The following is a 12,066-nucleotide window of genomic DNA, read 5'->3' on the forward strand; positions in this document are numbered from 1 at the left end:
AGTCTTAACTGGACCTTGGTAGACCTTAGTAGACCTTAGTGGACCTTGGTAGACCTTAGTGGACCTTGGTAGACTTTAGTGGACCTTGTTAGACCTTAGTGGACCTTGGAAGACCTTAGTGGACCTTGGTAGACCTTAGTGGACCTTTTAGGACTTTACTGGACCTTGGTAGACCTTAGAAGACCTTTGTAGACCTTTTTGGACCTTGGTAGACCTTGGTGGACTTTGGTAGACTTAATTGGACCTTGGTAGACCTTAAAAGACCTTAGTGGACCTTGGTAGACCTTCGTGGACCTTGGTAGACCTTAGTGGACCTTAGTAGACCTTAGCGGACCTTGGAAGACCTTAGTGGACCATGGTAGACCTTGGTAGACCTTAGTGGACCTTGGAAGACCTTAGTGGACCTTGGTAGACCTTAGTGGACCTTAGTGGACCTTGGTATACCTTAGTGGACCTTGGTAGACCTTAGTGGACCCTTGAGGACTTTACTGGACCTTGGTAGACCTTAGAAGACCTTGGTAGACCTTTTTGGACCTTGGTAGACCTTGGTGGACTTTGGTAGACTTAATTGGACCTTGGTAGACCTTAGTAGACCTTAGTGGACCTTGTTAGACCTTAGTGGACCTTGGAAGACCTTAGTGGACCTTGGTAACCCTTAGTGGAGCTTGGTAGTCTTAACTGGACCTTGGTAGACCTTAGTAGACCTCAGTGGACCTTGGTAGACTTTAGTGGACCTTGGTAGACCTTATTGGACCTTGGTAGATTTAACTATACTTTGGTAGACCTTAGTGGACCTTGGTAGACCTTAATGAAACTTGGTCGACCTTAGTGGACCTTGGTAGACCTTAGTGGAGCTTGGTAGTCATAACTGGACCTTGGTAGACCTTACTAGACCTTAGTGGACCTTGGTAGACCTTAGTGGACCTTGTTAGACCTTCGTGGACCTTGGTAGACCTTGGTAGACCTTAGTGGACCTTGTTAGACCTTAGCAGACCTTGGTAGACCTTAGTGGACCTTGGTAGACTTTAGTGGACCTTGGTAGACCTTAGTGGACCTTGGTAGACTTAACTGAATTTTGGTAGACCTTAGTAGGCCTTAGTGGACCTTGGTAGGCCTTAGTGGACCTTGGTAGACCTTAGTGGACCTTGGAAGACCTTAGTGGACCTTGGTAAACTTTAGTGGACCTTGGTAGACCTTGGTAGACCTTAGTGGACCTTGGTAGACCTTAGTGGACCTTGGTAGATTTTAGTGGACCTTGGTAGACATTGGTAGACCTTAGTGGACCTTGGTAGACCTTAGTGGACCTTGGTAGACCTTGGTAGGCCTTAGTGGACATTGGTAGACCTTAGTGGACCTTGGTAGACTTTAGTGGACCTTGGTAGACCTTAGTGGACCTTGGTAGACTTAACTGGACCTTGGTAGACCTTAGTAGACCTTAGTGGACCTTGGTAGACCTTAGTGGACCTTGGTAGACCTTAGTGGACCTTGGTAGACTTTAGTGGACCTTGGTAGACCTTAGTGGACCTTGGTAGATTTAAATGGACCTTGGTAGACCTTAGTAGACCTTAGTGGACCTTGGTAGACCTTAGTGGACCTTGGAGGACAAACCTGGACCTTGATATACCTTTTTGGACCTTGGTAGACCTTGGTGGACTTGGTAGACTTAATTGGACCTAGGTGGAACTTAGTAGACCTTAGTGGACCTTGGTAGACCTTCGTGGACCTTGCTAGACCTAAGTGGACCTTGGTAACCCTTAGTGGAGCTTGGTAGTCTTAACTGGACCTTGGTAGACCTTAGTAGACCTCAGTTGACCTTGGTAGACCTCAGTGGACCTTGGTAGACTTTAGTGGACCTTGGTAGACCTTACTGGACCTTGGTAGACTTAACTATACTTTGGTAGACCTTAGTAGACCATAGTGGACCTTGGTAGACCTTAGTGGACCTTGGTAGACCTTAGTGGAGCTTGGTAGTCTTAACTGGACCTTGGTAGACCTTAGTAGACCTTAGTGGACCTTGGTAGACTTTAGTGGACCTTGTTAGACCTTAGTGGACCTTGGTAGACCTTGGTAGACCTTAGTGGACCTTGTTAGACCTTAGTAGACCTTGGTAGACCTTAGTGGACCTTGGTAGACTATAGTGGACCTTCGTAGACCTAAGTGGACCTTGGTAGACTTAACTGGACCTTGGTAGACCTTAGTGGACCTTGGTAGACCTTAGTGGACCTTGGTAGACCTTGGTAGACCTTAGTGGACCTTGGTAGACATTAGTAGACCTGGGTAGACCTTAGTAGACCTTAGTGGACCTTGGTAGACTTAACTGGACCTTGGTAGACTTTAGTGGACCTTGGTAGACTTAACTGGACCTTGGTAGACCTTAGTAGACCTTAGTGGACCTTGGTAGACATAAGTGGACCTTGGCAGACTTTAGTGGACCTTGGTAGACCTTAGTGGAACTTGGTAGACTTTATTGGACATTGGTAGACCTTAGTGGACCTTGGTAGACTTAACTGGACCTTGGTAGACCTTAGTGGACATAAGTGGACCTTGGTAGACCTTAGTAGATCTTGGTAGACCTTAGTGGACCTTGGTAGACTTTAGTGGACCTTGGTAGACCTTGGTAGACCTTAATGGACCTTGGAAGACTTAACTGGACCTTGGTAGACCTCAGTGGACCTTGGTAGACCTCAGTGGACCTTGGTAGACCTTAGTGGACCTTGGTAGACCTTAGTGGACCTTGGTAGACTTTAGTGGACCTTGGTAGACCTTAGTGGACCTTGATAGACCTTAGTGGACCTTGGTAGATTTTAGTGGACCTTGGTAGACCTTAGTGGACCTTGGTAGACTTAACTGGACCTTAGTAGACCTTAGTACACCTTAGTGGACCTTAGTGGACCTTGGTAGACTTTAGTGGACCTTGGTAGACCTTAGTGGACCTTGGTAGACTTAAGTGGACCTTGGTAGACCTTGGTAGACCTTAGTGGACCTTGGTAGACCTTAGTGGATTTTGGTAGACTTTAGTGGACCTTGGTAGACCTTAGTGGAACTTGGTAGACTTTAGTGGAAATTGGTAGACCTTAGTGGAACTTGGTAGACTTTATTGGACATTGGTAGACCTTAGTGAACCTTGGTAGACTTAACTGGACCTTGGTAGACCTTAGTGGACCTTGGTAGACCTTAGTGGACCTTGGTAGACCTTAGTGGACCTTGGTAGACTTTAGTGGACCTTGGTAGACCTTGGTAGACCTTAGTAGACCTTGGTACACTTAACAGGACCTTGGTAGACCTTAGTGGACCTTGGTAGACCTTAGTGGACCTTGGTAGACTTTAGTGAACCTTGGTAGACCTTTGTAGACCTTATTGGACCTTGGTAGACCTTAGTGGACCTTGGTAGACCTTAGTTGACTTTGGTAGACCTTAGTAGACCTTGGTAGACCTTAGTGGACCTTGGTAGACTTAAATGGACCTTGGTAGACCTTAGTAGACCTTAGTGGACCTTGGTAGACCTTAGTGGACCTTGGTAGACCTTAGTGGATTTTGGTAGACTTTAGTGGACCTTGGTAGACTTTAGTGGACCTTGGTAGACCTTGGTAGACCGTAGTGGACCTTGGTAGACTTAACTGGACCTTGGTAGACCTTAGTGGACCTTGGTATACCTTAGTGGACCTTGGTAGACTTTAGTGAACCTTGGTAGACCTTATTGGACCTTGGTAGACCTTAGTGGACCTGGTAGACCTTAGTTGACTTTGGTAGACCTTAGTAGACCTTGGTAGATTTTAGTGGACCTTGGTAGACCTTAGTGGACCTTGGTAGACTTAACTGGACCTTAGTAGACCTTAGTACACCTTAGTGGACCTTGGTAGACCTTAGTGGACCTTGGTAGACTTTAGTGGACCTTGGTAGACCTTAGTGGACCTTGGTAGACTTAACTGGACCTTGGTAGACCTTAGTAGACCTTAGTGGACCTTGGTAGACCTTGGTAGACTTAACTGGACCTTAGTAGACCTTAGTACACCTTAGTGGACCTTGGTAGACCTTAGTGGACCTTAGTGGACCTTGGTAGACCTTAGTGTACCTTGGTAGACTTAACTGGACCTTGGTAGACTTTAGTGGACCTTGGTAGACCTTAGTGGACCTTGGTAGACCTTAGTGGACCTTAGTGGACCTTGGTAGACCTTAGTGGAGCTTGGTAGACTTTAGTGGACCGTAGTAGACCTTAGTACACCTTAGTGGACCTTGGTAGACCTTAGTGGACCTTGGTAGACCTTAGTGGACCTTGGTAGACTTTAGTGGACCTTGGTAGACCTTAGTGGACCTTGGTAGACTTAAATGGACCTTGGTAGACCTTAGTAGACCTTAGTGGACCTTGGTAGACCTTAGTGGACCTTGGTAGACCTTAGTGGATTTTGGTAGACTTTAGTGGACCTTGGTAGACCTTAGTGGAACTTGGTAGACTTTATTGGACATTGGTAGACCTTAGTGGACCTTGGTAGACTTAACTGGACCTTGGTAGACCTTAGTGGACCTTTGTAGACCTTAGTGGACCTTGGTAGACTTTAGTGGACCTTGGTAGACCTTGGTAGACCGTAGTGGACCTTGGTAGACTTAACTGGACCTTGGTAGACCTTAGTGGACCTTGGTATACCTTAGTGGACCTTGGTAGACTTTAGTGAACCTTGGTAGACCTTAGTTGACTTTGGTAGACCTAAGTAGACCTTGGTAGATTTTAGTGGACCTTGGTAGACCTTAGTGGACCTTGGTAGACTTAACTGGACCTTAGTAGACCTTAGTACACCTTAGTGGACCTTGGTAGACCTTAGTGGACCTTGGTAGACTTTAGTGGACCTTGGTAGACCTTAGTGGACCTTGGTAGACTTAACTGGACCTTGGTAGACCTTAGTAGACCTTGGTAGACCTTGGTAGACTTAACTGGACCTTGGTAGACCTAAGTAGACCTTAGTGGACCTTGGTAGACTTAACTGGACCTTGGTAGACCTTAGTAGACCTTAGTGGACCTTGGTAGACTTTAGTGGACCTTGGTAGACCTTGGTAGACCTTATTGGACCTTGGAAGACCTTAGTGGACCTTGGTAGACCTTAGTGGACGTTGGTAGACGTTAGTGGACCTTGGTAGACCTTGGTAGACCTAAGTGGACATTGGTAGACCTTGGTAGACCTTAGTGGACCTTGGTAGACTTTAGTGGACCTTGGTAGACCTTAGTGGACCTTGGTAGACCTCAGTGGACCTTGGTAGACTTTAGTTGACCTTGGTAGACCTTAGTGGACCTTGGTAGACCTTAGTGGACCTTGGTAGACCTTAGTGGAGCTTGGTAGACTTTAGTGGACCTAGGTAGACCTTAATGGACCTTGGTAGACTTAACTGAACCTTGGTAGACCTTAGTAGACCTTAGTGGACCTTGGTAGACCTTAGTGGACCTTGAAAGACCTTAGTGGACCTTGGTAGACCTTGGCAGACCTTAGTGGAGCTTGGAAGACTTTAGTGGACCTTGGTAGACCTTAGTGGACCTTGGTAGATCTTAGTGGACCTTGGTAGACTTTAGTGGACCTTGGTAGACCTTATTGGACCTTGTTAGACTTAACTGGACCTTGGTAGACCTTAGTAGACCTTAGTGGACCTTGGTAGACCTTGGTAGACCTTAGTGGACCTTGGTAGACTTTAGTGGACAATGGCAGACCTGGGTAGACCTTAGTGGACCTTGGTAGACCTTAGTGGACCTTGGTAGACCTTAGTGGATTTTGGTAGACTTTAGTGGACCTTGGTAGACCTTAGTGGAACTTGGTAGACTTTATTGGACATTGGTAGACCTTAGTGGACCTTGGTAGACTTAACTGGACCTTGGTAGACCTTAGTGGACCTTTGTAGACCTTAGTGGACCTTGGTAGACTTTAGTGGACCTTGGTAGACCTTGGTAGACCGTAGTGGACCTTGGTAGACTTAACTGGACCTTGGTAGACCTTAGTGGACCTTGGTATACCTTAGTGGACCTTGGTAGACTTTAGTGAACCTTGGTAGACCTTATTGGACCTTGGTAGACCTTAGTGGACCTGGTAGACCTTAGTTGACTTTGGTAGACCTTAGTAGACCTTGGTAGATTTTAGTGGACCTTGGTAGACCTTAGTGGACCTTGGTAGACTTAACTGGACCTTAGTAGACCTTAGTACACCTTAGTGGACCTTGGTAGACCTTAGTGGACCTTAGTGGACCTTGGTAGACTTTAGTGGACCTTGGTAGACCTTAGTGGACCTTGGTAGACTTAACTGGACCTTGGTAGACCTTAGTAGACCTTAGTGGACCTTGGTAGACCTTGGTAGACTTAACTGGACCTTGGTAGACCTAAGTAGACCTTAGTGGACCTTGGTAGACCTTAGTGGACCTTGGTAGACTTAACTGGACCTTGGTAGACCTTAGTAGACCTTAGTGGACCTTGGTAGACTTTAGTGGACCTTGGTAGACCTTGGTAGACCTTATTGGACCTTGGAAGACCTTAGTGGACCTTGGTAGACCTTAGTGGACGTTGGTAGACGTTAGTGGACCTTGGTAGACCTTGGTACACCTTGGTAGACCTAAGTGGACATTGGTAGACCTTGGTAGACCTTAGTGGACCTTGGTAGACTTTAGTGGACCTTGGTAGACCTTAGTGGACCTTGGTAGACCTCAGTGGACCTTGGTAGACTTTAGTTGACCTTGGTAGACCTTGGTAGACCTTAGTGGACCTTGGTAGACCTTAGTGGACCTTAGTGGACCTTGGTAGACCTTAGTGGAGCTTGGTAGACTTTAGTGGACCTAGGTAGACCTTAATGGACCTTGGTAGACTTAACTGAACCTTGGTAGACCTTAGTAGACCTTAGTGGACCTTGGTAGACCTTAGTGGACCTTGAAAGACCTTAGTGGACCTTGGTAGACCTTGGTAGACCTTAGTGGAGCTTGGAAGACTTTAGTGGACCTTGGTAGACCTTAGTGGACCTTGGTAGATCTTAGTGGACCTTGGTAGACCTTATTGGACCTTGTTAGACTTAACTGGACCTTGGTAGACCTTAGTAGACCTTAGTGGACCTTGGTAGACCTTAGTGGACCTTGGTAGACCTTGGTATACCTTAGTGGACCTTGGTAGACCTTGGTAGACCTTAGTGGACCTTGGTAGACTTTAGTGGACAATGGCAGACCTGGGTAGACCTTAGTGGATTTTGGTAGACCTTAGTGGACCTTGGAAGACTTAACTGGACCTTGGTAGACCTTAGTGGACCTTGGTAGACTTTAGTGGACCTTGGTAGACCTTGGAAGACCTTATTGGACCTTGGTAGACCTTAGTGGACCTTGGTAAACTTTAGTGGACCTTGGTAGACCTTAGTGGACCTTGGTAGACCTTATTGGACCTTGGTAGACCTTAGTGGACCTTGGTAGACTTTAGTGGACCTTGGTAGACTTTAGTGGACCTTGGTAGACCTTAGTGGACCTTGGTAAACTTTATTGAACCTTGGTAGACCTTATTGGACCTTGGTAGACCTTAGTGGACCTTGGTAGACCTTAGTGGACCTTGGTAGATTTTAGTGGACCTTGGTAGACCTTAGTGGACCTTGGTAGACTTAACTGGACCTTAGTAGACCTTAGTACACCTTAGTGGACCTTGGTAGACCTTAGTGGACCTTGGTAGACCTTAGTGGACCTTAGTAGACTTTAGTGGACCTTGGTAGACCTTAGTGGACCTTGGTAGACTTAAGTGGACCTTGGTAGACCTTAGTAGACCTTAGTGGACCTTGGTAGACCTTAGTGGACCTTGGTAGACCTTAGTGGAACTTGGTAGACTTTAGTGGAAATTGGTAGACCTTAGTGGAACTTGGTAGACTTTATTGGACATTGGTAGACCTTAGTGAACCTTGGTAGACTTAACTGGACCTTGGTAGACCTTAGTGGACCTTGGTAGACTTTAGTGGACCTTGGTAGACCTTGGTAGACCTTAGTGGACCTTGGTAGACTTAACTGGACCTTGGTAGACCTTAGTGGACCTTGGTAGACCTTAGTGGACCTTGGTAGACCTTAGTGGACCTTGGTAGACTTTAGTGAACCTTGGTAGACCTTTGTAGACCTTATTGGACCTTGGTAGACCTTAGTGGACCTTGGTAGACCTTAGTTGACTTTGGTAGACCTTAGTAGACCTTGGTAGATTTTAGTGGACCTTGGTAGACCTTAGTGGACCTTGGTAGACTTAACTGGACCTTAGTAGACCTTAGTACACCTTAGTGGACCTTGGTACACCTTAGTGGACCTTGGTAGACCTTAGTGTACCTTGGTAGACTTAACTGGACCTTGGTAGACTTTAGTGGACCTTGGTAGACCTTAGTGGACCTTGGTAGACCTTAGTGGACCTTGGTAGACCTTAGTGGAGCTTGGTAGACTTTAGTGGACCTTAGTAGACCTTAGTACACCTTAGTGGACCTTGGTAGACCTTAGTGGACCTTGGTAGACTTTAGTGGACCTTGGTAGACCTTAGTGGACCTTGGTAGACTTAAGTGGACCTTGGTAGACCTTAGTAGACTTTAGTGGACCTTGGTAGACCTTAGTGGACCTTGGTAGACCTTAGTGGATTTTGGTAGACTTTAGTGGACCTTGGTACACCTTAGTGGAACTTGGTAGACTTTATTGGACATTGGTAGACTTAACTGGACCTTGGTAGACCTTAGTGGACCTTAGTGGACCTTGGTAGACCTTAGTGGACCTTGGTAGACTTTAGTGGACCTTGGTAGACCTTGGTAGACCGTAGTGGACCTTGGTAGACTTAACTGGACCTTGGTAGACGTTAGTGGACCTTGGTAGACCTTAGTGGACCTTGGTAGACTTTAGTGAACCTTGGTAGACCTTTGTAGACCTTATTGGACCTTGGTAGACCTTAGTGGACCTGGTAGACCTTAGTTGACTTTGGTAGACCTTAGTAGACCTTGGTAGATTTTAGTGGACCTTGGTAGACCTTAGTGGACCTTGGTAGACTTAACTGGACCTTACTAGACCTTAGTACACCTTAGTGGACCTTGGTAGACCTTAGTGGACCTTAGTGGACCTTGGTAGACTTTAGTGGACCTTGGTAGACCTTAGTGGACCTTGGTAGACTTAACTGGACCTTGGTAGACCTTGGTGGACCTTAGTGGACCTTGGTAGACCTTAGTGGACCTTGGTAGACTTTAGTGGACCTTGGTAGACCTTGGTAGACCGTAGTGGACCTTGGTAGACTTAACTGGACCTTGGTGGACGTTAGTGGACCTTGGTAGACCTTAGTGGACCTTGGTAGACTTTAGTGAACCTTGGTAGACCTTTGTAGACCTTATTGGACCTTGGTAGACCTTAGTGGACCTGGTAGACCTTAGTTGACTTTGGTAGACCTTAGTAGACCTTGGTAGATTTTAGTGGACCTTGGTAGACCTTAGTGGACCTTGGTAGACTTAACTGGACCTTAGTAGACCTTAGTAGACCTTAGTGGACCTTGGTAGACCTTAGTGGACCTTGGTAGACCTTAGTGGATTTTGGTAGACTTTAGTGGACCTTGGTAGACCTTAGTGGAACTTGGTAGACTTTATTGGACATTGGTAGACCTTAGTGGACCTTGGTAGACTTAACTGGACCTTGGTAGACCTTAGTGGACCTTTGTAGACCTTAGTGGACCTTGGTAGACTTTAGTGGACCTTGGTAGACCTTGGTAGACCGTAGTGGACCTTGGTAGACTTAACTGGACCTTGGTAGACCTTAGTGGACCTTGGTATACCTTAGTGGACCTTGGTAGACTTTAGTGAACCTTGGTAGACCTTATTGGACCTTGGTAGACCTTAGTGGACCTGGTAGACCTTAGTTGACTTTGGTAGACCTTAGTAGACCTTGGTAGATTTTAGTGGACCTTGGTAGACCTTAGTGGACCTTGGTAGACTTAACTGGACCTTAGTAGACCTTAGTACACCTTAGTGGACCTTGGTAGACCTTAGTGGACCTTGGTAGACTTTAGTGGACCTTGGTAGACCTTAGTGGACCTTGGTAGACTTAACTGGACCTTGGTAGACCTTAGTAGACCTTAGTGGACCTTGGTAGACCTTGGTAGACTTAACTGGACCTTAGTAGACCTTAGTACACCTTAGTGGACCTTGGTAGACCTTAGTGGACCTTAGTGGACCTTGGTAGACCTTAGTGTACCTTGGTAGACTTAACTGGACCTTGGTAGACTTTAGTGGACCTTGGTAGACCTTAGTGGACCTTGGTAGACCTTAGTGGACCTTAGTGGACCTTGGTAGACCTTAGTGGAGCTTGGTAGACTTTAGTGGACCGTAGTAGACCTTAGTACACCTTAGTGGACCTTGGTAGACCTTAGTGGACCTTGGTAGACCTTAGTGGACCTTGGTAGACTTTAGTGGACCTTGGTAGACCTTAGTGGACCTTGGTAGACTTAAATGGACCTTGGTAGACCTTAGTAGACCTTAGTGGACCTTGGTAGACCTTAGTGGACCTTGGTAGACCTTAGTGGATTTTGGTAGACTTTAGTGGACCTTGGTAGACCTTAGTGGAACTTGGTAGACTTTATTGGACATTGGTAGACCTTAGTGGACCTTGGTAGACTTAACTGGACCTTGGTAGACCTTAGTGGACCTTTGTAGACCTTAGTGGACCTTGGTAGACTTTAGTGGACCTTGGTAGACCTTGGTAGACCGTAGTGGACCTTGGTAGACTTAACTGGACCTTGGTAGACCTTAGTGGACCTTGGTATACCTTAGTGGACCTTGGTAGACTTTAGTGAACCTTGGTAGACCTTAGTTGACTTTGGTAGACCTTAGTAGACCTTGGTAGATTTTAGTGGACCTTGGTAGACCTTAGTGGACCTTGGTAGACTTAACTGGACCTTAGTAGACCTTAGTACACCTTAGTGGACCTTGGTAGACCTTAGTGGACCTTGGTAGACTTTAGTGGACCTTGGTAGACCTTAGTGGACCTTGGTAGACTTAACTGGACCTTGGTAGACCTTAGTAGACCTTAGTGGACCTTGGTAGACCTTGGTAGACTTAACTGGACCTTGGTAGACCTAAGTAGACCTTAGTGGACCTTGGTAGACTTAACTGGACCTTGGTAGACCTTAGTAGACCTTAGTGGACCTTGGTAGACTTTAGTGGACCTTGGTAGACCTTGGTAGACCTTATTGGACCTTGGAAGACCTTAGTGGACCTTGGTAGACCTTAGTGGACGTTGGTAGACGTTAGTGGACCTTGGTAGACCTTGGTAGACCTAAGTGGACATTGGTAGACCTTGGTAGACCTTAGTGGACCTTGGTAGACTTTAGTGGACCTTGGTAGACCTTAGTGGACCTTGGTAGACCTCAGTGGACCTTGGTAGACTTTAGTTGACCTTGGTAGACCTTAGTGGACCTTGGTAGACCTTAGTGGACCTTGGTAGACCTTAGTGGAGCTTGGTAGACTTTAGTGGACCTAGGTAGACCTTAATGGACCTTGGTAGACTTAACTGAACCTTGGTAGACCTTAGTAGACCTTAGTGGACCTTGGTAGACCTTAGTGGACCTTGAAAGACCTTAGTGGACCTTGGTAGACCTTGGCAGACCTTAGTGGAGCTTGGAAGACTTTAGTGGACCTTGGTAGACCTTAGTGGACCTTGGTAGATCTTAGTGGACCTTGGTAGACTTTAGTGGACCTTGGTAGACCTTATTGGACCTTGTTAGACTTAACTGGACCTTGGTAGACCTTAGTAGACCTTAGTGGACCTTGGTAGACCTTGGTAGACCTTAGTGGACCTTGGTAGACTTTAGTGGACAATGGCAGACCTGGGTAGACCTTAGTGGACCTTGGTAGACCTTAGTGGACCTTGGTAGACCTTAGTGGATTTTGGTAGACTTTAGTGGACCTTGGTAGACCTTAGTGGAACTTGGTAGACTTTATTGGACATTGGTAGACCTTAGTGGACCTTGGTAGACTTAACTGGACCTTGGTAGACCTTAGTGGACCTTTGTAGACCTTAGTGGACCTTGGTAGACTTTAGTGGACCTTGGTAGACCTTGGTAGACCGTAGTGG

The sequence above is a fragment of the Trichomycterus rosablanca genome, chromosome 6 (genome assembly GCF_030014385.1).
Source record: "Trichomycterus rosablanca isolate fTriRos1 chromosome 6, fTriRos1.hap1, whole genome shotgun sequence".
Classification (NCBI taxonomy): Eukaryota; Metazoa; Chordata; class Actinopteri; order Siluriformes; family Trichomycteridae; genus Trichomycterus; species Trichomycterus rosablanca.